This window comes from Mustela nigripes, chromosome 7 (genome assembly GCF_022355385.1).
Source record: "Mustela nigripes isolate SB6536 chromosome 7, MUSNIG.SB6536, whole genome shotgun sequence".
In the NCBI taxonomy this organism is placed as follows: domain Eukaryota; kingdom Metazoa; phylum Chordata; class Mammalia; order Carnivora; family Mustelidae; genus Mustela; species Mustela nigripes.
In genome coordinates this window covers 60665145-60687604 of record NC_081563.1, presented here as the reverse complement: position 1 = coordinate 60687604, position 22460 = coordinate 60665145, and the positions used below count along the sequence as shown (strand labels likewise).

Here is a 22460-nt window from a genome sequence, read left to right as displayed (position 1 = left end):
TCCAAGTTGTTGTGTCATAGCATTTTTTTTTTTTTTTTACCACCTAACATATATATTTATTGCTAAGTTCCCTGACAGCAGGGAATCCATTTTGCACATTATACTCTTAATGTAGAATAGTATAAATATTTGTTGAATAAATGAAGTCCAAACTCCTTAACATGGCCTAAAAGACCCCAAATGAAACATGCTCACCTTTGCAATCTCATCTGGCACTTCCATGACACCCCCTATTCTGCTACCCAAATCCCATACAGACCTCATTTATGACGAGATTGCCTATACACTCTTGTTTTATCACATTTGCTGTTTAGAACAGTGGGTTCTCAAACTTTGGTGTACTTGAGAATCACTTGGATGGTCAGGTTTTTGTTTTTGTTTTAAGAATTTACTTATTTGAGAGGGAATGAGTGTGTGTGTGTGAGAGAGAGAGAGAGAGAGAGAGAGAGAGAAAGCAAGCAAGCAGGCAGGGGTAGGGACAGAGGGAGAGGGAGACAATCTCAAGTAGAGAGATTGTCCACACTGAGGATGGAGCCTGATGGGGCACTTGATCTCAGGACCCAGAGATTATGACCTGAACTGAAACCAAGAGTTGGAGGCTTAACCAACTGAGCCACCCAGGTGCCCTAGATGGTCAGGCTTATTAAAACATCGATTGTTAGCTTTTACCCTAAGTTTTTTATTAAGTAGTTCTGTGATAGGGCCTAAGAACCTGAATTTTTGACAAGTTCCCAGGTGAATGTTGATGTTGCTGGTCCATGAATCAATCATACTTTGAAAATCAGACCTGTTAGAACATTTTTTATTTCCCTCCCCCATTCACTTGCCTAGTATTTTACTTAACCTTCAGTCCTTCTCTTACCCCAGAACAGGGTGTTCTATAGTACACTCTACTTACCCTATCACATCATTTATCTCACGATATTACAGTATCCTAGTTATGTGTGCTTCTCTACTACCAGCCTGTATCCTCAGCACCTCGCACTGTTTGACACAGAGTAGGCACTCAATGTATATGATGACTGAATAGGTTACTTAATCTGGGTACTTTAAAAGAGTCAACTGAAACAGTACCATCACAGTCAGAGGATATTTAGAAGGAAAGGAGTCTATGTGGTAGAAATAAAAACATCAAGGATCCCTTCAATTCTTGGAACACTGAAAATTTTTTTTTTTAAATTAAAAAAAAAAAAAACAAAGGATCCCTTCATTGATAAGTTGAAGGAAAAATACAGCAATTTTTTAAGTTAAGATTTTCTAGGAACTGTTAGTGCTTGTTGCAATTGTTTTCAACTAAAACATCACACACTGAAATAATGACTGATGACAAAGCTCAAGCATGCAAGTTAATGGGCCATCTGGGTGGCTCAGTTGGTTGAGCAATGAGTGTCTGACTCTTAGTTTTGGCTCAGGTTATGATCTGAGGATCCTGGGATGGAGTCCTACTCTAGGCTCTAAGCTCTGGGCTTAGCACAAAGTCTGCTTAAGATTTTCTCTCTTGGGATGCCTGTGTGGCTCAGTGGGTTAAGCTACTACCTTCGGCTCAGGTCATGATCCCAAAGTCCTGGGATCGAGTCCCGCATGGGCTCCTTGCTAGGCAGGGAGCCTGCTTCTCTCTCTGCCTCTGCCTGCCTCTCTGCCTGCTTGTGTGCTCTCTCTCTCTCTCTCTCTCCTTCTCTCTGACAAATAAATAAATAAAATATTAAAAAAAAAAAAAGATTTTCTCTCTTCATCTTCCACTCTCCCTCTTCTCTCTCTCTCTTTCTCAAATAAATAAGCAAAATCTTAGGGAAAAAAAGAATATAAGTTAAGATATTTTACCCATTACTTTTTCAATAATTATTTCAAAATCTATTTTGTTCTTCTAAAAATGTACTTCTTTGCCTTCAGACTAAACATCCCAAATCACAGGACTATCTAACACAGCCAGGACTTCAAAGAAGACTTTCACTGACCCCAAGAGCTGGCCAGTTGTTGAAATCTGAACATATTTGCTTGCATAGGTCTATAAATCATTACCTGAAATTCCAAAATCCAGAAAAGCTTTAGAAACCTAAAGTTTTTCATAAGGCTAAGGCAAACTCATTTAGCAGAAAATCTGACCTGATATATAATCTATATATATGCAGATATTATATAGATTATATAGCCTTTATTTTATCATACTTAGGGTTAATACTAATGCATTCTTATTGGCATGACTATTAATATGTTTCATTATAAGATGCTACTCCGCACCCACTGAGGTATTACAGAAAATATGGTATGTGCATTATATTCAAGCCTAAAATCTAACAATTCTGAGTTCTGAAACACATCTGGCCCAAGGGTTTTAGATAAAGGAGAATGCCTATATTAAGTATGAGATATCGATTTCTCTTACTCTCTATTTTTTTATCTACTATATTCAAAATATGTACCCAAATAATGCCCTATATTTATTATTTTGTATCTGAAAAGTGGTCTTATTGAAAAGTGCTTTCCTTGTTTTATCTGTTTTAATATCAGCTAAACATTGTTGAAAACTCCATGTTTCTTATTCACATGTGAGACTTTTCAAATCAGTTTACAGGAAATGCTATACTTCTTGGGATCCTTGTGGCTCATTTCCATCAGATGAATCATCATCATCCTCACATGAATCATAAGCAGAACAATTTAAAGTATAGAACTAAAAAATATATTTAGTAGGAACACTATTTCAAAATGCATTTAAAAGACTAATTCACATTTACAAACCACTGACATCTAGCAGTCTCAGCTGATGAAAGTAAAATTTTTATAGATTAAGATGTAAAAGGAACAACAGTAAACATATTATCATTATAAAGAGCAAAAAACAACTAAAATATATTTAGGAATGAACTGAACAAGAAATATGCAGGATTTTAAAAAAATATTTTATTTATTTATTTGACAGAGACTCAGGGAGAGAGGGAACACAAGCAGGGGCAGTGGGAGAGGGAGAGGGAGAAGCAGGCTTTCCACTAAGCAGGGAGCCTGATGTGGGGCTTGATTCCAGGACCCTGTCATGACCTGAGCTGAAGGCAGACGCTTAACGTCTGAAATGTGCAGGACTTATGTAAAGAAAATGCTACTGAGAAACCAAAAGAAAATGGGTAAATCAAGGGGCTGTGTTTTTAGATGGCATAATTGGTTTCAAAAGGAAAAGTAATCAGGTGAATTTAAAGTGAAAGAAGTTTATTTGAAGGAAGAGAGGTATCTTGAATAGATCCCCAAGAGCAGAAAGGGTAACAAGGTCTTAGTAGGGGCAAACCAGGCCATGGAAAGCCCCAGAATCTCAGGCAGCTGCCCTGCCACCCTCTTCTGGCTTCTTAGCTCTGCTTCTTTCCTGCCTCTCAGGGCCCACTTTCTCTACGCTACCTATCTGTGGGTCAAACCTCTCTCCCTGCTTTACCTTTGTGTCATCATTTTCTAGGTCAAGAGACCAGGTAAGACTAATTGCAAATTTCTGGGAGAAACAATCTGATTGGACCAGCTTTCTACCAACCTGCTAGTCTAATCAGCTATAGCAGAGGAGGGGAGGGTCAAGTAGACATCTACTCATTCACAGAAGATAAAGAAAGATGCATTCTGGGACATGGGGGAGTAGTGCAGACAAGTTGAAGGACATGTCTGTTACAGATGAGCAGATTCCATATTGTGGAGAGGCAATATGACATAGAGGTAAAAAGCACAGGCTCTGTTTCCTGACCTCAACAAGTAATCTATGCATGAGTTTCCTCATCTGTGAAATGAGGGTGGTAACAATCGAGTTCTGTAGATTAAAAAACACAAACAACACTAAAAAAAAAAAACCCTACAGAGTTATTTTTATAATATGCCCATTTTCCCTAAATTAATCCAAAAAATTAATGCAATTTCAATCAAAATCACAACTCTTCTAATTTGACAAAGTAAGTTTAAAGTTACTATGAAAGAGACAATGAAACACTGTATCTATTATCTATGGCAAGGATGACACAGAGTAGAATGGGAAGAGAACATAGACTGATGCAAGTTACTGGTAATGTTGTAGTTCTTAGGTTGGTGGTTTGCTTCATGTTATTATTTTTTTTAAAGATTTTATTTATTTGACAGAGAGATCACAAGTAGGCAGAGAAGCAGGCAGAGAGAGAGGAGGAAGCAGGCTCTCCACCGAGCAGAGAGCCCGATGGGGGACTCGGTCCCAGGACCCTGAGATCATGACCTGAGCCGAAGGCAGAGGCTTAACCCACTGAGCCACCTAGGCATTCCTCATGTTATGTTTTTTAAGTTTTCTACATATCAAATATATTTTTAAAAGACAGTTCTTAAAGAATACTCCCCAAAAGGAATCTATTAAGCAGGGATTTACCCCACCAGAAATTTAAAAACAATGTTAAGATATATTAAAATAATAATATTGCCATCTAGTAACAAATAAACCAATGTTATAGAAAATAAAGTACACATGGAAACAGTGCAGTACAGATTTTAAATCTATAGTGAAGATTGAGTATTTTTTTTAAAGATTTTATTTATTTATTTGACAGAGAGAGAGATCACAAGTAGGCAGAGAGGCAGGCAGAAAGAGAGGGGGAAGCAGGCTCCCCGTTGAGCAAAGAGCCTGATGCAGGGCTTGATCCCAGGACCCTGAGATGATGACCTGAGCCGAAGGCAGAGGCTTAACCCACTGAGCCACCCAGGTGTCCCTCAAATAAATAAACAAAATCTTTTTTTAAAAAAATCCCATCACCTTAAACTTCTACTTATTTTACTTACCTATGGGTTCTGATTCTGATTAATTCTACATATACTGAGTTTTTACATAGTACAAAATTGTGCATAATTTTATGGTATACACTTTATATAACCTTACCACATATTTTTTCTTGTATTCCTAGTTATCTTTATATTTAGTGTACAAATCATGTCAGGAGAGTCCATTCTCCTCTACTCCACTTCCCTCTCCCCCTTCTAAATAAGTTTCTTTGAAAGTTATGACCAGGAGGGGCGCCTCAGTGGCTCAGGCTCAGTGGGTTAAAACCTCTGCCTTCGGCTCGGGTCATGATCCCAGGGTCCCAGGGTCCTGGTATCGAGCCCGCATTGGGCTCTCTGCTCAGCAGGGAGACTGCTTACCCTCCTCCCCCTGCCGCCTGAATCTATGCCTATTTGTGCTCTCTCTCTCTCTCTGTCAAATAAATAAATTAAAAAAGAGAAAAGAAAAGAAAAAAAAGTTATAACCAGGAAAAAAAAAAGAAAGAAAGAAAGAAGAAAGCTATGACCAGGGACTCATGGGTGGCTCATCCTGTTAAGTCTCTGCCTTCGTTCGGCTCAGGTCATGATCCTAGGATTCTGGAATCAGTGCACATCAAGCTCCTTGCTCAGTGAGGAGCCTGCTTCTCCCTCTGCCTGCCATTCCCTCTGCTTGTGCCCTCACTCTCTCCTCTCTCTCTCTGACAAATAAACAAAATCTTTAAAAAAAAAGTGATGATGATTTACAGTTGTCTCTTGAACAACACAGGAATTAGGGGCACCAACTCCTCCCAAGTAGAAAATCCACACATAACTCTTGACTCCCCCCAAACTTTGTTATTATTATTATTTAAGTAGGCTCCATGTCCAGTGTGGAGCCCAACAGAGGGCCTAAATTCACCACCCTGAGATCAAGATGTGAGCTGAGGTCAAAAGTTGGACACCTAACAAATTGAGCCACCCAGGCACCCCAAAAATCTTTATTAATAATAAACTGACTATCTTACTGACAACATAAACTGCTAACACATATTTTGTACAATAAAGTAAGCCAGAGAAAAATATTAAGGAAATCATAAGGAAAATACATTTACAGTACTATACTGTATCAAAAAAAAATCCACATATAAGTGGATGGAAGCAGTTCAAATCTGTGTTATTCAAGAGTCAACTGTACTTTCTCAAGTGAATTTTAGTATCATTTTCTTAAGATCTATTTTTTTGCATTTTAATTTAAACTTTTGACATACAAATAACTTAGAGATGAATTGTATTCTTTGCTATGTTAGTCCATCTGACGTTATATGTTCTTCCTTTTTGCAAGACTTTTCTCTCCTTCAGCAAATGACCACCATAGGCCATATTAAAAAATGGTAATAATGGGGCACCTGGGTGGCTCAGTGGGTTAAGCCTCTGCCTTCAGCTCAGGTCATGATCTCAGGGTCTTGGGATGGAGCCCTGCATCGGGCTCTCTGCTCAGCAGGGAGCCTCCTTCCTTCTCTCTCTCTCTCTGCCTGCCTCTCTGACTACTTCTGATCCCTGTCAAATAAATGAAGTCTTTAAAATAAAACAATACCCATAGTTGAATTCTCTAAACTGAACCCCCACCATGTTATAAGGTGGAAGATGTAGCTGCGTTTAAAAAAAAAAAAAAAAAAAAGGTAATAACGTGTGGCTTAGTTGGTTAAGCATCTGCCTTCAACTCAGGTCATGATCCTGGGATCCTGGGATTGTGCCCCACATTAGGCTCTCTGCTCAGTGGGGAACCTCCTTCTCCCACTACCCCTCCCCTTACCGCCTGTGCTCTCTCAAGCTCTCTCTCTCTATCTGAAATAAATAAATAAAATCTTTAAAAATATGGTAATATTTGTAATTACATTTCATTCAAAGGTTAATATTCCTAATATACAAAAACACTTATAATTTTTAAATGTAAATACTTCAGTTTTAAACCAGGAGTAATTGCACAAAAACAGAGCCAATAAATATACGAATGATGTTGTTTTATAGTCAACAAAAATGTAAATTAAAACAAGATGACAAAGATGATAAAAATGTTCAAAAGGTGATAAAGATCTCAAAGCCTAACAGTACTGAAGATTAGCAAGAAGTTGAAGACACAGGTAGAAAAGTAATAAATATATCTCATGGGGAGAGTCTGGTAACATCATCTAGACTCTTCTTATAAGAGAGTATTCTGTGGGGTGCCTGGGTGGCTCAGTGGGTTAAAGCCTCTGCCTTCAGCTCAGGTCATGATCTTAGAGTCTTGGCATCAAGTCCGGCATCGGCATCGGGCTCTCTGCTCAGCAGGGAGCCTGCTTCCACCTCTCTCTCTCTCTGCCTGCCTCTCTGCCTACTTGTGATCTCTGCCTGTCAAATAAATAAATAAAATCTTAAAAAAAAAAGGAGTTATTCCTTTCATCCAGTAATTATATTGCCATGAATTTATTATAAGGAAATAATCAGAAATATGTACAGATTTATCTATGAGAATAATTATCTAGAAGAGTTTTTAAAATGAGTATTCTTTTTTTTTTAATTTAAATTCTAGTTATTTAACACTTAGGGTAATACTGGTTTCAGAAGCAGAATTTAGTGATTCATCACTTACATATAACACCCAGTACAAGGGCACCTGGCGAGGAACCTGGGTGGCTCAGTGGGTTAAACTGCTGCCTTTCACTCTGGTCATGATCCCAGCGTCCTGGGATAGAGCCCCATATTGGGTTCCCCTCTGAGCGAGAAGCAGGCTACTTCTCCCTCTCCAGCTCCCCCACGCTTGTGTTCCCTCTCTCACTATCTCTGTCATAAACGAATCTCTAAAAACAACAACAACAAAAAAAAAACAAGGGCACCTGGATGGCTTAGTTAGCAGCACCCCTGATTCCTGATCAGGCCATGATCCCACGGTAGTGAGATCAAGCCCCTCATGGTACTCTGTGCTGAGCACGGAGTCTGCTTTGGAGTTTTTTTCTTTCTCTCTCTCTCCCTGCTCCTATCCTGCTTGCACACACACACACACTCTCTCAAAATTAATAAATAAATATTAACACCCAGTACTTAACCACAAGTCCCCTCCTTAATACCCATCACCCATTTAGCCCATCCGCCACCACCTACTTCCCTCCAGCAGCCTTCAGTTTGTTCTCTATAGATAAGAGTCTCTTATGGTTTGCCTCTCTCTCCGTTTTTTCTCTCCATCTCCTTTGTTCATCTGTTTTGTTTCTTAAATTCCATATGAGTGAAATCATATGGCATGTCTTTCTCTTATTTTCTTTAGCATAATACACTCCAGCTCCATCCACATCATTACGAATGGCGAGATTTCATTCCTTTTGATGACATCTTGTATTATTTTACATGTGAAAAACTGTAAATACCCTAAAAGTCCAACAATTTAAGGACTGGTTGAACAAATTATATCCACACAGCCATTAAAAATGATTATTTAAATTTACCTGGAATGCTAGGAGACACTTCTGTCTTTAAAAACAAAACAAAACAGAACAGAAAAAAACTTTATGTGCCTATGTGAAGTCTCCCAATTTTAAATACCAGGGTGTTAATACTGTTATTTCTGGGTGGTGAGATTGTGGGTGAGTGGTGAGTTCAACTTTCTTTTATAAACATTTATGTACTTACTATCAGTTTTGCAAGGAGCAGGCACTTTTTGAAAGCAGTTTTCTTCTTATCATCATAAAATACAAGGGAACTATTACTTTGAGGGGCTGGGTCGGGGGATGGGGGGGGGGCGCGGGGCGAGGCGCGGGCGCGGGGCGAGGAGCGGGCACGGGGCGAGGACCCGCAGGGACTGGGCGGGGTGAAAAGGCTGGAGAACGCGGGAGCCCCGCCTTGCGGCGCACGCAGAACGGAAACACGCCAAGCGGAACCTTGGGAATTCTGGGTAATGCACGGAGGCCGCATTACTTCACGAGAACTTGTCATTTGAAAGAAAAACTAATTACCGCTTTCTTTTAACACATCATTTGCTATTGACTTAAGTCGGTGTAGGGACTTTCTATCTAGAGAGGCGAAAGGGGAAAAGTATGAAGAGGGAAAGGTGTTTTCTTGAAAGTGAAAAACCCTACCTCACTTCCCACCCTTCCCCCACCACCCGCTTTCCCTCCCTCGGGAGGGTCTCAAGGCTGCCTCGGGGAAGGGCGTTTCTATGGGCGACGACTTGAGAGCTAGTAGGGAAGGGAAGGTCCGCTTGCAGGCTTTTGTATTAGGAAGCTGCCCTTACGGGAAGACGGACGCGCGCGGAGCTGGGGGCGTAGAGCCGAGGCGCGCTCTGATTGGCCAGGCTCCTCCCAGCGCGCGCCGGGAGGCCGGGCGGGAGCGCGCTCGCGGGCCTGTCACTCTCGCGCCCTACTCGGGGCGCGGGTTGGGGACCTTGGCGGTGGGAGGGGACTGACTGGTTCATGCTTGTTCTTGAATTGGGAGCGTCTTAATCTTCCTCGCACCCGAGGTTAGCGGGCCGCAGGAGTCAAGCGAGGTTTTCCACCACCACTCCCTCCCCGAGGCCGGACCCACTGCAGACGTGGGACTGCGGAGGAGGAGGAAGGGAAGGCGAGGCCCAGGTTGAAGGGTCGGGCCAGCTACTGGCTGCTGCATGGGTTAGCCACGGGCCGGGAAAGCGGGGAGGGGAAAGACCTACTACACCCAACCAGAGAGGCTGTTAAGTGGCGAGGCCTTAGAGATGAACAGGCACACGCTCCTGTACTCATGTAGGAACCAGATAGAACTACGCTTGTGTTTGGGATGAAAGTTGATAACCAATTTTTGAATGATTACGATTCAAAATCTTTGGGTTTGAGATATCAATAGGACATTAGGTGGAAAGGTTGACGTTTTTTAAGGCAATCTCTCTGAATTACCCTGTAGAAATACCCTGATTTGTTACCCTGGGTGGCTCAATTTGTTAAGTGTCTACTACCTTCTGCTTAGGTCATGATCCCAGGGTCCTGGGATCCATCCCCTCATGAGGCTCCCCGCTCAGTGGGGAGCCTACTTCACCCTTTCCTCCCTGCTCTGTTTGCTCTGTCGCTATTTCTGTGTTTGTCTCTCTCTCAAATAAATAAAATCTTAAAAACAATCCGTGAACAGCGTTGTAAAATTCATGCTGTTCTCTTTGGCAAATTATCTAACTTTATGGTGATTGATCAGTAACTCTACTCTAAACGTCTAATTATTCTGTCTCAGAGAGTGGACAGGAACCACATAAAGTTTGGGGGAAGTAACACCTCAGCTGGAGGCCTGACAACCCCACAAGGCTTGCAGATCAAAGATTTCTAGACCACCATCTGGTGAATGATGTTAAAACGGAAAATTAAGAGCTCATTCATCTAGGAAACCCTTAAGCACTTAAACACAAATTATGTAATTAAGTGATGGAAACTGTATGGTAGATTGTATTGATTCTTTAATTTTATTATAATTTTAAAATTCTTTTAATCTGTAGACATCAGAGAGCCTTTTACTATTCTTGGATTTTTTTTTATTCTTGGAATATTAAGTGAAATGAAATATTTTATTTCAAAAATTGCAAAAGTTTTATGAACATTGGGGAGGGTATGTGCTATGGTGAGTGCTGTGAAGTGTGTAAGCCTGATGATTCACATACCTGTACCCCTGAGGCAAATAATACATTGTATATTAATAAAAAATTTTTTTTAATTTTTAAAAATTGCAAAAGTTTGAACATAATTACATTTATTTTGAGGAAGAGACTTAAATCTTAACATTTCAAGGTTTTTTAAATATAAATGTTCAAAAAATAAATAATTAGATGTTAATTTGGGCACATTAGAAAATACAGCTAAATCAGTAGAAGGGGGAAAAAATCCATTAATCCCAATCCCCCGAGTTAACTGCTGTTACTATTTTAGTGTTATGTTCCTGTTGTTTTTTCCTATCTTATATTTTACAAATATAGAATCACTAAACAGTAGTATACGTAAGAGACCAACCTGTAACTTTGTCTAAGGCTATGATTGTGAAAGACCTTCCCTTTGTTAGATATTTCTGTATCCTCTGGGTTACTCTAATAAGCAAACATTTGTTTCTTTTTTTTTTTTAAAGATTTTATTTTTTTATTTGGTACAGAGAGAGAGCACAAGGGGGAGCAGCAGAGGGAGAGGGAGAAGTGGTTTCCCTGCTGAGCAGGGAACTTGATGTAGGGCTCGATCTCAAGGACCCTAGGGTCAAGACCTGAGCCCAAGGCAGACGCTTAACCGACTGAGCCACTCAGGTGCCCCAATGAGCAAACATTTCTAATCAGAAAAATAAGATTCAGTACTGCCCCTTTATCTGCAGGGCCCGGATTCAAGACCCCGAGGAGATCCCTGAAATTAGCAATGGTACCAAGCCCTATCTATACTGTTTTTTTTTTCCTATGCATACAAAGCTATGATAAAGTTTAATTTATAAATTAGACACAGCAAGAGACTGATAATAAGCAATAATAAGATAGAACAATTATAAGAATATGCTGTAATAAAAGTTACATGAATGTTGATCTCTCTCAAAATATCTTACAGTGGTACTCACCCTTTTTGTGAGGCTGTGAGATGGTAAAATGCCCATGTGATGACTTGAAGTGAAGTGGATAATGTTTGTATTGTGATGTGGCACTAGACAATTGACCTGACTATACATCAGGAGAAGGATCATCCGCTTTAGGCCTGAGGTTGGCCTGCCTTGGTAACTGCAGTCTCAGAAAGTGAAACTGTGGATAAAGGAGGACTACTGTATTGAAAAAAAGGATATCAGTTAAGCATTTTATAACCACATAACTGATTTTTTAAAAATTCATAATTTTGAAAACATGTTCTACAGAGTGACTTTTAACATGAGCAATCAAACATATGTTAGTCTTGTTTCCCTATGAACCCCCACTGAAATGAGAAAATACAAAAACCCACAGGGACTAAGAAAGTGGGAAACGGAATGAGAGATGTTGGAGTGTTCTTAGTGGAAGAAGGAAAGAGGATAAAGAAATTGTTGGAACTAAGAAAGATGAATGCAGGGCGCCTGGGTGGCTCAGTGGGTTGAGCCGCTGCCTTCGGCTCCGGTCATGATCTCACGGTCCTGGGATCAAGTCCCACATCAGGCTCTCTGCTCAGCGGGGAGCCTGCTTCCCTCTCTCTCTCTCTGCCTGCCTCTCTGCCTACTTGTGATCTCTCTCTGTCAAATAAATAAATAAAAATCTTAAAAAAAAAAAAAAAAGAAAGATGAATGCAGAGGGGAATGACAATTAGAAGTATAGTAGTAATTCATAATTCAGAACTCCAGGAAAGCTCTGTAAAGGAAAATTGTTTTTCTCACTCTACTCTCAATAACTTTGACACCAGATGTGGGGGGATTATCCCACATCACTTCTCCAATTTGCAGTGGTCACTGACTGGGTGTCCCACAAATTTTTTTTTAAAGACTTTATTTTTTTGACAGACAGATATCACAAATAGGCAGAGAGGCAAGCAGGCGGGGGAGGGGGGACAGGCTCCCTGCTGGGCAGAGAGCCCGATGTGGGGCTTAATCCCAGGATGCTGGGATCATGACCTGAGCTGAAGGCAGAGGCTTTAACCCACTGAGCCACCCAGGTACCCCTGGGTGTTCTACAAATTTAAGTCAATTCTGACACTACCTACCTGAAGACAGCATCAGATCTCAGAGGTTAAAGACTGTGCACCAGACCACAATGGGCAATAAAAACTCCAGGACACAACCAAAGACAAGACTCGTGCTTCTTACCTTACCAAATCTCCAGGATACTCTTGTCTGTATCTGACTGTCTCTACATACATCTTCAATAAACTCTGCTTTCACTTCTGCTGGCTCATTTGATTTCCATCCTGCATGAAGCCAGGGACCCTCTTGGCTAGTCCTTTGGGACCCCCTCTCTGGGTACTCAGACTGGGCCATTCTGCATCCTTCAGACTCAAACAGAATTATATCACCAGCTTTCCTATTTCTCCAGCTTGCAGACAGCAGAGTGTAAGACTTCTTGCCCTCCACAATCATCTGAGCCAACTCCTACAGCAAATCTCATCTATCTACCTATCTATCTATCTATCATCTATCTATCATCTGTCTATCCTATTGGTTCTATTCCTCTAGAGAACCCTGACTCAGCCGTCAAGACTACCTCCACTTCGGATGCCAACTGCAAGTCCGAACTGTCACTTGCACTTCTGACCAAATAACCATAAATTGGAATTCCTAGGACTCCCTTCTCTGGTTTAGTAATTTGATAGAAAAGGTCACAGAATTTAGGGAAATATTTACTTATGTTTATTGATTTGTTATAAAGCATACAATGAAACATGGAAAGATACAAAGAAGGGAGGAAGGGGCACAGAGTTTCCATGCTCTCTACGCACCACCCTCCCAGCACCTCCATGATGTTCACCAACCCAGAAACTCTTCAGATTTCCTTGAGAGTTTTTATAGAGCTTAATCTCTATGCCCCCTCTCCCTTTCCTGGAGGTCTGTGGGTGAGGCTAAAAGTTCTAACCCTCCAGTCATTTGGTCTTTCTGGTCACCAGCACCATCCTGAGTCTATTTAGGGGCCCTCCCCTAAATTAGCATGAACTCAAGTGTACTCAAAAGAGGAGCCTCTTGGGGGCACCTGGGTAGCTAAGTTGGTTAAGTGTCTGAATTCATTTCGACTCAGGTCATAATCTCAGAGTGATGAGATTGAGCCCCCAAGGTGGGCTGGGCATGGAGCTTACTTAAGATTCTCTCTCTCCCTCTGCACCACCACTCATCTCCCACTCTCCTAAAAAAAAAAAGTGGAGCCTCCTGAATAAGCAAAATATTCTCCTATCACTCAGGAAATTCCAGAGTTTTTATAAGCTCTTTGCTAGGAACAGGAGACAAAGACATGCCACATTATACTACAGACTTGTAAGTAAATTGTGGATACCACATCAATGGGAGGGTGTGGAAGGAAACACCAAAGGATCATTTGAAAATCTGTACAAAGTAGTTAGACTTCTAGATCTAGGTCACCATCCTTAGGACAAATAACCAAGTGAGTAGCTTAACCCTAGAACTGGTAGAGAGTTGGAACCAAAGGAGATTTAGGCACACCAGGTCAAGCAAAAAAAAAAAAAGGATTAAATGAAATAGTCTATATACTGAGTAGTGAGACCCTCCCCAGCCTCTTTCCACTGCTTGCTCTATGAATCTGCATTCACCTTTTTATCTCATTTGATGCTGGTCACTCCCTTTTTTCTTCATCTTCATGATATAACTTTCTATCCTTTCTGGTTTTTCTTTATTATCTTCACTCTTATTCTGTTTAACTGCAATTGCTTGAGCTAATGTCCTAGGCTTTCTTCTTTCTACCTTTTTATGAGTTCATCCAACAGGCTGTCCATACCACAGGTTAGGACATCTGCATCTCTAGCACTAAACTCTAACCAACTTTCAAGTCTCATATTTTCAGACTTTCACTGAATCTATCCCTTTTGGATGCCACATGGGTAAAAAAGGTACTCCAGTCAGCTTTGCAGTATCCTGTAGAGGCAGCTATTAGGCAACAAGCTTGAATAATGGAAACCCGAGTAAGGTAAAAGGGCTCACAGTGACCACCAAGCTGAATGCAAACATGCTCATCAAGCAACCGACCTCAAAATAACCATAGGCCCTAACTGACAAACACAAACAGGCACAGTTCCTAAGACTACCTAAAAAGGGAGAATTCGATATGTTCCCATACTGTCTCACTCTGCCCTATAACTGCAGCCCCTCACCACCACCTTGTTGCACACAGTCAGCTCTACTGTTCTGCCCATTGCTCCCTTCTGGTGTATTCAATAAACTTTTATCTCCTTGGTTCTGCTTTGGGTGAATTCTTTCACTGCCCCCACATCCCTGGCTTCCTCCCAATCGGGTCACCCCACATTTGGTTGCCCCCCCATCCCATCAGAGCATCCCACATATCCCACCTGAATAAGCTGGAGAATACATGCTCTTCTACTCCGTGCCATTAGGGCCAGTTAATTGGTCATTTAGTTTTAAGTTACTAAAACAAAGAATCATTACAAAATTTCTACACTGGCAGGGTCTGTTAGTCTCCCAAATAATTTTCATTCTTCACACATGAAACTAATGTAATACCATATGTTACTTATACTTGAATTTTTGAAAAGAAATTCATTCTCTTTCATCCTTACCAATAAAACTGGTATTTCATTCTGCATAAGCAGTGTACTAAACAAAAGACACTTCTCAGCTGCCTTTGTAGTTAGAGCAGGTCACTGAGATGTAAATGGACTCTGTTGAGTGTGATTTATGGGAGGGACCTTTCTTGTTCTTTTTCTCTTGCTTCCTGTTTGGAATTCATTTATGATGGCTAGGGCTCTAAGTGTCAGCTTATATGCCACTAGAGATGATATAGGAGTCTGTTGATAACTGTGCTGCCTATCTCTGGCCTTGTTTTCAGTAAGAAAAATAAGCCCCTTGGATGACTTACTTATTATACAATAAATGTGGACCTTGGATACTAACAGCCAAATGTCATTCCTTTTTTTAAAAAATATTTTATTTATTTGACAGACAGAGATCACAACTAGGCAGAGAGGCAGGCAGAGAGAGAGGAGGAAGCAGGCACCCCGCTGAGCAGAGAGCCCGATTTGGGGCTCTATCCCAGGACGCTGGGATCATGACCTGAGCCGAAGGCAGAGGCTTTAACCCACTGAGCCACCCAGGTGCCCCTCAACTGTCATTCTTAATTGATATAGGTGTACTTAAACATTTTGTTTTAACTTAAAGCATATGGATATTTATCAGAGCTTTGATGTAGGGCCAAGACTTTTTGAATTCAGGCTCTGATTGGAGTTTATCAGTATACTTCCATGAAACATACCCATAATGCACTGCTGTTGTTGCAAGCTTCAATTTCTTCCATGCAGGTTAAGAATTTAAAGATACTCACCGAGCAATCAGAATGCAGAATTCTAGATTTCTACATTTTTTCTCTCATCTTTTAATATTCTCTTGCCCTCAATGAGTTTGACAGTTATTACATTAGTCTGCCACTGGGATTCCCAAGCTCATGTCCTTCTTGTATATATAATACATTCAGTCTATTCCAGTAACCCCAAAAGTCTTAACTTGTTCTAGCATCAACTCTAAAATCTGAAGCCCAAAGTCTCATTTAATTATCATCTAAATCAGTTATTGGTAAGACTTAAGAGGTATGATTCATCCTGAGGCAGAATTCTCTCCAGCTAAGAATCTGTGAAACCCAGTTACATGCTTCCAAAGTAAAATAATGGGCCAGATAGACATTCCCATTCCAAAAAGGAGAAAGAGGAAAGAAGGAAGGGAGACAAGTGAGTCCCAAGCAAGTCTAAACCTAGCAAGGCAAATCCCATTAGATCTTCTTTTATTTTAAGATTTTTTTTAAATTTATTTTTTTAAAAGGTTTTATTTATTTATTTAACAGAGAGAGAGAGAGAGAGAGAGAGATCACAAGTAGGCAGAGAGGCAGGCAGAGAGAGAGAGGAGGAAACAGGTTCCCTGCTGAGCAGAGAGCCCGATGCGAGGCTTGATCCCAGGACTCTGGGATCATGACCTGAGCTGAAGGCAGGGGCCTTAACCCACTGAGCCACCCAGGTGCCCCTTAATTCATTTTTTTTTTGACAGGCAGAGATCACAAGCAGGCAGAGAGGCAGGCAGAGACAGAGGAGGGAAGCAGGCTCCTTGCCGAGCAGACAGCCAGATGCGGGGCTCAATCCCAGGACCCTGGGACCATGACCTGAGCCGAAGGCAGAGGCTTTAACCCACTGAGCCACTCAGGCACCCCAGATCTTATTTTTAATTAAAAGATTCTTTCAATTGAGATATAATTGACATATAACATTGTATTATGTTTAGGTGTATAACGTGATGTGATACATGTATATGTTGCAAAATGATTACCACACTGAGTTTAGTTAACATCCATCACCACACATATTTACAATTTTGCTTCCTGGTGATGAGTACTTTTAAGATCTACTCACTTAGCATTTATCCAATATATAATACAATATTGATTATAGTCACCATGATGTACATTACATTCCCAGGACTTACATAATTCTGTAAGATCTTAAGGCTTGAGAATAATATTTTTTGGTCCAATGTTCTGCTGTTCTACAAGGACCCCACCCTCTGAAACCAAGGAGGAAAAACTTGCACACTGGGCCCATGGTGGATATGGAAGCCCCAAAGATCTCTGGACTACCTTGAAGGTCATCCTTCCTTTTTCTTAAAGAAAAAACCATGTTCCAGCAGAAGAGCTCTATCATCCAGTTTTGTACAATACAAAAAGTCCCAGCAGCCTTTCTTCATTTCCTCATTTTTTCTGTCCATATTAGGGCCAACGGGCAGTGTCTCTGTTGGTATAATCCATCTCTTGTTCTGCCTGTCTGTTGAAGTGATGATTAAATTCAGGGTTCACACCCATATTAATATCTTTACCAAATGGTTGTTCAGCCACACCTTTAGTGTTGTCCTCAGAATGAGCATTCTCCTATTTTGCATCATGGATAGGCTGAGAATTTTCCAAAGCTTTAAATTTTGGTTCTTTTTTGGTTTTAATATTTTCTTCCTCAATTCAGCTCTCCCTTCTCACACTTCACTAGTAGTAGTCAGGAGGACCAAGGCTACAACCTTTAACATCTTACTTAGAAACCTCCTCAGTCGAGGCATCTGGGTGGCTCAGTTGGTTAAGTGTCTGCCTTCAGCTCTGTCAAGGTTCTGGGATTGAGCCCTGTCTTGAGGGGGGGGGGTGTCCCTGCTCAGTGGGGAGTCAGTCTGCTTCTCCCTCTCCCTTTGCTCCTCCTGCCGTGCTTGAGCTCTCTCTCTCAAATAAATAAATAAAATCTTTAAAAAAAATTTTTTTTAAATCTCCTCAGCCAAATATCCAATTTCATTGTTCACAAGTTCTTTCTTCCACAAAACAATAGAACACAATTCAGCCAAGTTCTTTGCTGCTTTATAACAGGAATCACCTTTTCTCCATTTTCCAATAACTGCTCCTCATTTCTATCTGAGACCTCACCAGAATGGCCTTTAGCATTCATATTTCTACTAACATTCCGCTCATGACTATTCATACATTCTCTAAGAAGAGGGAGGCCTAGGGCACCTGGGTGGCTCAATTGTTAAGCATCTGCCTTTGGCTTGGGTCATGATCCCGGGGTCCTGGGATCAAGCCCTGCATCAGGCTCCATGCTTGGTAGGAGGCTTGCTTCTCCCTTACCCACTCCCCCTGCTCATGTTCCCTCTCTCTGTGTGTTTCTCTCTGTCAAATAAATAAATTTTTAAAAGTCTTTTAAAAAGAAAGAAAGGAAGAAAGATGATGGAGGCCTTCTCTCTAGCTCTTTTTTCTTTTTTTAAATATTTTGTTGGGGTGACTGGGTGGCTCAGTCAGTTAAGCATCTGCCTCCCACTTGGGTTGTGATGGGATCAGTGCATTGGGCTCTCTGGTATGGTGGTGGGGGAGGCCTGTTTATCCCTCTGCCTGCTGCTCTCTCTGCTTGTGCTATCTCTCTGTAAAACTGTTATAAGAAAATAAAGATTTTATTTAAGAGAGAGACAGAGTGAGAGAGAGAGTGGGGTTGGGGGGCAGAGGCAGAGGAAGAAGCAGACTCCCCTCCGAGCAGGGAACACGATGTGCAGCTCAACCCCAGGACTCTGGGATCATGACCTGAGCCAAAGGCAAATGCTTAAAAGACTGAACCACCCAGAAGCCCCTCTAGCTCTTTTTCTCTTTCTAAGCTCTCACCATAACCACCTTTAACATACATATTTCTTCCAAAAATCCCTTCATGACAATCTAGGCTTTTTGTAACATGCACTTCAAAACTCTTTTGGCCTCTACCCATAGCCCAGTTTTAAAGCCACTTCCACATTTTTAGGTTTTTATTATAATAGCAACATCCTACTTCTTGGTACCAAGTCTGTTTTAGTTTGCTCGGGCTTGCCATAATACAATACTACCAACTGGATGGCTTAACAAAAATTTATTTTCCCAAAGTTCTGGAAGCTGGAAGTCCTAGATCAGGGAGCCAGGATGATAAGTTCTGGTGAGGATTTTTATTCTGGTATACAGAGGGCCACCTTTGTGCTGTGTCCTTGCATAGTATGGAATGAAAGAAAATGAATTCTCTGATGTCTCTTATTCTTCTTATAAGGACATTAATCCTATTGGATCAGAGCTATACCCTTATGACATTATTTAACCTTAATTACCTCCATAAAAGCCCTATCTTTAACAGAGTCATGTTGGTGGTTGGGGTTTCAGCATATTCATTTGGGGGACACAAACATTCAGTCCATACCTATTATTTTTGGTGATTCATGTTCATTTTTGTTTTCAGAGGAACAATTATTTCTTTCCTTATATTTAGTTACCTTTTCTGGTGTGAATGGACTTGCGTAACTATAATAATAAGTAATATACAAGTATATTATAATACCTGTAATAGGTACTATATGATAAGTCCTATGCTGAACTCTAAGAATTCAAAGATGAGTAAGACATGGTTTCTGTCCTTGAAAATATCAATATGGCTGTATAATACACAAAGCTGCACCTACAGTCACAATTACTAGATAATACACATATGACCAGCAGGGCCTCTAACTACTGTGTGAACATAAAAATCACCTGAGTGCCTGTTAAAAATGCTTGGTGAATTTCCTCCCCAAACTCATAACCTTAGTCTATTTTTTTCTAAGATTTATTTATTCATGAGAGACAGAAAGAGAGAGAGGCAGAGGGAGAAGTAGGCTCCCTGCCGAGCAGGGAGCCCAATACAGGCCTCAAGCCTAGGACTCCAGGACCTAAGTCGAAGGCAGATGCTTAATCATCTGAGCCGACCAGGCACCCTCATAACTTTAGTCTCATCATGAAAAAAATTTAAGCCAAATTTCAGTAGAGGGGAATGATATAATATATCTGACGAGTACTTCTCAACATTGTCAATGTCATCAAAAATAAGAAAAGTCTGAGAAAGTGTCACAATCATACCATCTAAATGTGGGGTTCCTGGGTGACTCAGTCGGTTAAGCATCTGCCTTCAGCTCAGATCATCATCTCAGGGTCCTGGGATCAAGTCCCACATCAGTCTCCCTGCTCAGCGAGGAGTCTGCTCTCCACATTCTCTTCCTCCTGTCCTTGCTAGTGCTCATTCTCTCTCTCAAATAAATAATAAATAAATCTTAAAAAAAGAAAAAAAAAAGGATGACATGCCATCTGACTGTAACATGACATCCAGGATAGGATCCTGGAACATAAAAAAGACAGGTATAAATGAAGCAAATCTGAATAAACTATGGACTTTAGTTATTAGTAATGTATCTGTATCGGCTCATTCACTAATTAATATATTACATACTAATATAAAGATGCTAATAATGAGGAAGATTACATAGATCTAAGGACAGAATATGAGATCTGTATTATTTGCTCAAATTTTCTGTAATCCTAAAACTATACTAAAAAAATTAAGTCTATTAATTTAAAAAAATTATTCCTATGCTCTACCCCTTGATTTAATAATTTTAAGGAGGTGGCTGGGAATAATGGTTCTGCTCCCAATTTCAGCTTGTGGGGGGTTTTACATGCCACCAATTCTTCCACACCAGCTGGGTGTCCTATAATTTAATTCAATTCTGACACTATCTGATGAGGGAGCAGGAGGCTAGTAGAAGACACAGCACAAGTTGACACCCTGCAACCTCCCAAAATTCCCAACTCCTGGGTGGGATATGTGTGACATTCCTCCAGGAAACTTCCAACTATCTTATTGTTAATGCTTTGCTAAAGGGGAAAACAGCCTTAGCTTGTTAATAGCAAGGCCACCAGTACCAGTCTTCTTTAGCATATGAAAGTCCTTTTGGACACCTCCCTTCTTGACCCTGAAATATATAATCAGTCACTCCGCACAAACCCAGTGCCCCTTTCTGCCAACAGGCCCTGCTCTGTGTTTTAATAAAATCACCTGTTTGCACCAAAGACATCTCAAGAATTCTTTCTTGGCTGTTGGCACCAGACCTCACCCCACCAAACCTCACATACATTCCAAAACTACATCACTACCTACTTGCTGATAGTACAGATTCCACAGCTTAAGGGCTCTGTCTTACAAGACTGCCCTCCATTTCAGATGCCAAGCAGAGCCCAGGTTGTTACCTGTACTTGTGACTGACGGGCTAGAAATCACAGATTCCTGTTAACTCTCTCCTTGGGCTTGATTAATTTGCTAAAGCAGCTCACAGAACTCAGGAAACCCATTTACTCATTAGATTATCCATTTATTGCAAAGGATAGTAAAGAATATGAATCAATGGATGGATGAAACAGATGGTATTTCCCAAAACCAAGGAGCTTCTGTCCTTGTGGAGTTTGGGGCCCAGCACAGCGTCACGTGTAAGTTCCCCAACCTTAAAATTCTCCAAACCTCATCCTTTGGGGTTTTTATGAAGGTTTCATTACATAGGCATGATTGATTAATCATTGACCACTGATGAATGAATCAACCTCCAGCCCCTCTCACCTCCCAGGTCAGGGGAGTGGGACTGAAAGTTCCAGTCCTCGAATCACAGTGTTGGTTTTCCCAGCTACCAGCCCCCATCCTTCCGTGAGGTTCAATAGTCACCTTACTAACGTAATAAAAGACACTGTCTGGTTCTCCTCATTTGGGAAAGGGGAGGAGAAAGATGGGAGGAAGAGAGGAGCTCCTTGTCCCACAGCAATAGCTCAGCCAATGAGAAGCCACTATACTCAGTTTACTCCGGTGGACTTTTAGTTTATAACAGCCTTCCCAACTGATCTCTTTTCTCCGTCAAAAAAGCATTCCGTCCCTTTGATCTCTGAATTTATGTACAGTTTTGCCTCTGCTTATCTGCCAGATTGCAGTTCTCAGCTATTCCCTAGTAAGCCCATCCTTTGGTGATAAAATAACTGCAGTTTTATTAAGGTTAACAGCTTATACCAAGTGGCTTAACACAAAAAAACCACTTATTTCTCTTGGTTCTGGAAGCTGGAAGTTCTAGATCAAGGTGCTGGCAAATTCCATGTCTGGTGAGAGCCCTCTTCCTCCTTTGCAAACAGCAGCCTTTTCACTGTGTCCTCACACTGTACACAGTGAGCTCGGATTTCTTCCTCTTACGTACATATTAATCCTATAATGGGGATTCTACCCTCATGATCTCATGTAAACTTAACTTCCTCCCAAAGGTCTGGCTCCAATACCATCATATTGGGGATTAGAGCTTCAACATATGGTGGGGACAGTACATTGCATCAGCTGTTCCAAAATTCCTAATTAGTACTTGAAAGAAAGTACAGCCTGAGAATTGAGGATGAAACTTTTCTGTTCCAGTTATACTAGGGATTCACTACCATTTAACGCAATGGTTTCCAAATATGTACTGAATCAGAATCTCTAGGAGCGCTATAGAGGAATCTTTCCTCTCAAACTCATAAAGAGGTATGGGAGCCATGGGAATTCTTTTCATTAAGAGCTTGGAAGAGAATTTAAGGAGGTTTATTTGTTGCCATTCTTCTTCTTCAAGTGACCAGAGTGTTAAAATTTAAAACCTTTATTTTTAAAGTTTAGATTAATATTATTGTTATAGAAAATAGAATTAAGATGTTGGGATTACAATATATACTTTAAATTGCTTTAAATTTATATTAAGTATTTAATATAAAGTCA

At 40.7% G+C, this 22460-nt stretch overlaps 1 long non-coding RNA gene across 1 annotated transcript in view; it reads right to left on the bottom strand.

Annotated features, from left to right (window-relative positions):
- LOC132022550 (uncharacterized) overlaps window positions 1-8462 on the bottom strand; it is a 98385-nt gene extending 89923 nt beyond the window's left edge. The window contains exon 1 of the long non-coding RNA XR_009405618.1: window positions 8380-8462. This is a non-coding gene — a long non-coding RNA (uncharacterized LOC132022550). The remainder of the gene's footprint in view (window positions 1-8379) is intronic.
- Between the last annotated feature and the right edge of the window lie 13998 nt (window positions 8463-22460).